We start from the raw sequence: 4,858 nt of genomic DNA, 5'->3' as shown, positions 1-4,858 counted from the left end.
GTGGGGAGGGCTCAGGCAGATGTGCTGAAAGCTTTCACTATATCAGTTAGTAGATAGGGTTGTCAGGAGCAAGGCAGCAATTAAGCCTTTAGAAAATTAGTACACAGCTCTGTATATTGACAGGACCTTGAATATGGTGATGCTCTATTCATCAATATTGGTCTCAAATCAAAGGTTCTTACAGGTTAATATGGAGACAGCATTACTTACTGCTCTTAAATATTTCTGTCTTCATCCGTTCCTGCTGCTATAACAAAATGTCTGATGCTGGGTAATTTATAAGTCACTGACATGTGCTATGCAATTCTGAAGGCTGGGAAGTTCAAGCTTATGGCGCTGGTAGGGCTCCTTGTCTGGTGAGAATCTATTTTTCCATCATGTGGCGGAAGAGACAAAAGAGATGGCAAAGAGACAAAGGCACCGGGGCTCCCTCATCCTCACTCACGAAGACTCATCCAGACCTCAAAACTTAATCATGTCCCAAAACATTAACACATTTCAACAGGTGAACTGGGGAGGGCAGATTTAGAGTACAGAAATATCATAATTTATCTATTTTAAAACTTTGGTGTTCTCTTTTGGTAATATGTGATTATTGCAGAAAAAGCAGAAAACAGAACATTATAAAGATCTCTTGTTACCCAGAGATGATCACAGTCAACATTCATTATTCCTTTCAGACATTTTTTCACCTTAAATTGTACTTACAGATATGCATCCCACAAAAGTGTATAATACATCAAACATATAAACATGATTTTATGGAATTAGAAAAATATTTATATTCTTCGCCAGGTACGGTGGCACACACCTATGATCCCAGCACTTGAGAGGCTGAGGCAGGAGGATTATCTCAAATTCAAGGCCAGCCTGGACTACATAGAGAGACCCTGTCTCAAAAATAAACAAACAAACAAATAAACAAAATGTCAAATAAAATAAAATATAAAAATGTTGACTACTCTTTTTATCTGCAGTGACATGTACAAGAAGGCCCTTCCATAAGTATGGATAGAGACTTTGAAATAAAAAAAAAATGAAAAAGCATAAAAATCTCAAATGATAAATAAGAAGCAAGAGAATCCTTACTATTTTGCATGAGAAATTATTTGTTTTTAATAATGGCAGAGTTTTAGGATCTTCAGATAGAGGGTATGGAATCTGAAAAAACCGTAATATGTAAGAGTAAAAATATTTGATTAAAATTTAGTTACTAAGAGGAAACATCATACATGAAATGTTTTGCAGCAATTTTATTTTATTGGTACCTGAGATCAAACTCAGGATCTTGTGCTTGTGAAGCAGGTGGCAACACCAGTGAGCTAAATCCCAGCCCTTTTACAGCAATTGTAAATGAAGCCAGTGTGAAGTAAACTTGTGTTCTTTCAAAATTATTCACTCAGTGTTGTTCTCCCTTCTTGGAGCCCAGCAGCTCTATCTGGAGAGGGACAGACAGACAGACAGACAGACACACAGGGATGGTAAATTGGATTGCACTGACATGTAAAGGGCAGAACATAGGATATAGAGTGAAAATGTCTAACTCTACTTAGAAAACCTTCCCTCTTACTGAGCTTAGAGAAGTCACTTAAATTCTTTAAACATGAATTTTCTTCATAATTCCTATCTCTTTGTGTGTGAGAATAAGATGAAGCAAAGTGCATAGTATAGTGCTTGATAGACAATATACACACTTTATAAATGTTAGTAGAAGCTAAATGAGGATGAGATTTCCAAATTAATATACACTAGTGCCAGTATCATAGCCAACCATCCAGATAACAAAACTATTTAAAAAACTGACTTAAATTTTCCTCTAAATATTAGGGAATAATGAAGAAATAACCAATATCTTCTATTTTTCTGTACATTTTTAAATTAATCAACCACCTATCCTGCCAACTTTAGAGAATTTGGTGAAGAGACTATTCCTTTTTCTATTCCTGCATAATTATAACAAACTTACTGATTCAACCACATTCAGTTATTAGCTCATATTTCTGTAAGTCACCAGTCCAGGCTAATGCCTATCTCTATCACACCACCTTTAGACATTTGTTCCCTCCCTCCTCTGCTAAGGTCACTCTCCTCCATCTCTTGTCATTCTGAACTACCTGCAGATCTCTATCTCTCTTGTGCATCTTCCTGTTGTTATCTTTCCCCCTTAGCTATCTTCTTCCCCTTCCACCCTCAGTTGCCTTGTTAGATTTTATGTAAAATTCAAGATTGAAGTTAAGCTGTACATCTTCTTCTAGGACCTCTTAAATCCACCTTCTCCTACCTTTTCCCCTCTATGCCTCATCAGGTTTTGTGCAGTTTTGATGGGTGCAGAAAAGATAGGGTATTTTAATGGTGAAGACTGCAGGCTGTGTAGCTGGATACCTGAAGTGAAATCCCCACTGTGACGATGAGATGTCATTTCCGATGTACGTTAATTTCCTTACTTGTAAAATGAGGAAATAAACAGTACCTATCTCACTTGATTTCTTTTATTTGCATTATCTTTTATTTTAATATTTGCATTTTCCCAAATTTGAACAGTGGGATCCCCTAGAGGGAAGCTCCCCCTATTTTTTGGATATGCCTATGATTTTCTTAAACACTTTTATTGAGATACAAATCACATAACACATAATTCAGCCACCATCATTCCACTTGTTTTTACTGCCAAAGAATATTCTATTTTGGGCATGTACTGTGACTTATTTATCCATTAATCCATTGGTGGAAATTTGGGTTGCCTGTACTTTGGAAGGCTATTGTCAATAATGTTTGTGTGAACACTTGAGTACTAGTTTCTATGTGGACATATTTTTTCATCTTTCTTGGGTGTATACCTGGAATAGAAGCTCTGCATCATGTTGTAATTCTGTGCTTAGCATTTTAAGGATGATAGATGTGAAGTAATATCTTGTGTTTTAATTTATATTTCATAATCCATAACATGGAACATGTTTTTATGTGCTTATTGGCTTTTTTCTATTTAATCTTAGGAGCAGTGTCTATTCAGTTCCTTTGCCCATTTCTTAATTGTATTTGTTTTCTTTCTATTGTTGAGTTGTAAATATTCTTTATATTTAGATGCAAATTCCTTGTCAGATATGTGATTTGCAATATTTTCTCTCATTATGTGTTACTTTTCACTTTGTTGACACAAAAACATTTTTTTATTTTGATGAAATTCAATTCATCTATTTTTTTTTCTTTAGGTGTTTGTACTACTGGTGACATTTCTAGGAAGCATTTAGCTGAGATTTACTCTCTTATTTCTTCTAAAAGCTTTGTAGTTGCAGTTCTTACATGTAGAACTATGATTCAGTTTGAGTAAACTTTGGGGATGGTGTAAAGAAGGGCTCAACTTCATTGTTTTGTATGTGATATTCTAAGCATCATTTTTGAAACTCATCAAGCTTTTAGTGAAGATTAAAATATTAATATATGGATAGCAGCACTGCATCTAAATTAATGTTCACTATTTTATATTTATTAAACTAAGTATCTACTTGCATTTCTTTCAAGAAATCATCTTGTAATGTGCCCGGCCTAGTGTCTGGAAACATAAAATAGTGAATGGATTTTGTTGAATGGATGAATAACAAGTAAACCTTCTTTTCTGAGACTGTCAATAAACAAACCACGAGACACATGTCAGCCTCAAGAATGATAATTCTACCATGCTAGATCTAGCTTGCAACCTAAGGGGCTCTTAAACTTTAAATCACGTTAACAGCGTCTTATTCAGGGCATGGCATATAATTTCTGGGTACAGATCACCTTGGAGATATAGAATCTCATCAGCATAATTTTTATTTCAGCATTTTGTTTCCTTTTCCTTTTGTTCCCAAGTATGCGTTCAGGACAAAACATCTCTCTAATATTAAGTCAAATTTCCTTTGCTGGATCCTTTCGTTTTCACCTCTTAAAAAGTTGAAGATGCAAGACTTGCTTCCAGCCCCTTCACTGTCTCCATCTACTTTCTTTCCCTAGATGATCTCATCTTTTTAATGACTTTAAATACCATGTAAGTGTTGATGACTCCCAAATCTGTTACTCCAGCCTTGGTTCTTCACTGAGATCCAGACTTACATTTCAATTTGTTCACTTCATGTCTCAACTTAGATATCTAACAGACATCTTAAACACAACCAAAACAGATTTAATCTTAAATGAGCAAAACAGATTTTCACCCACAAATATATTATTCTCCAAGTCCTTTAGTAAATGGTGTGGTCTAGTGCCATAGCCTCTCACTGTTCTCTTCCATCCTGGCTGCTTCAATTCTATCCTCTATGCAACAGCCCCCTAGATTCCTTTTAAAGATAAATTACACCAAGTTATCCCTAACTGGCTTTCCATTACAACGAAACAACTCTCATCGGGCGTGGTGGCGCACGCCTGTAATCCCAGCACTCGGGAGGCTGAGGCAGGAGGATCGCTGTGAGTTCGAGACCAACCTGGGCTACACAGTGAGTTCTAGGGCAGTCTGAACTACGTAGTGAGACCCTGTCTCAAACAAACAAACAAACAAACAAAAAACCAAAAACAAAAAAACTACAGCAAAACAATATTAAAAAATTCTTTGATCTTTTTAAATTGCAAGATAAACAATGAAATTTCTACCAGTTTTGTGTGTGTGTGTGTGTGTGTGTGTGTGTGTGTGTGTGTGTGTGATACCAGGGAATCCAACTCAGAAGTGCTCTACTACTGAGTTACAACCCCAGCCCATTTAAACTATTTTTCTTTACTTTGAGAAAGGCTTTCACTACGTTGCCCAGGTGGACCTCAAATTTGTGATCCTCCTGACCCAGATTCTCTTAGTGGGGTAACAGGCATGAGCCACCATGCCCCACTGGGTGTA

This window comes from Fukomys damarensis, unplaced genomic scaffold (genome assembly GCF_012274545.1).
Source record: "Fukomys damarensis isolate Sample0158 unplaced genomic scaffold, DMR_v1.0_HiC HiC_scaffold_16, whole genome shotgun sequence".
Classification (NCBI taxonomy): Eukaryota; Metazoa; Chordata; class Mammalia; order Rodentia; family Bathyergidae; genus Fukomys; species Fukomys damarensis.
The sequence above is the reverse complement of the archived record's forward strand: the minus strand, read 5'-3'. Positions refer to the sequence as shown.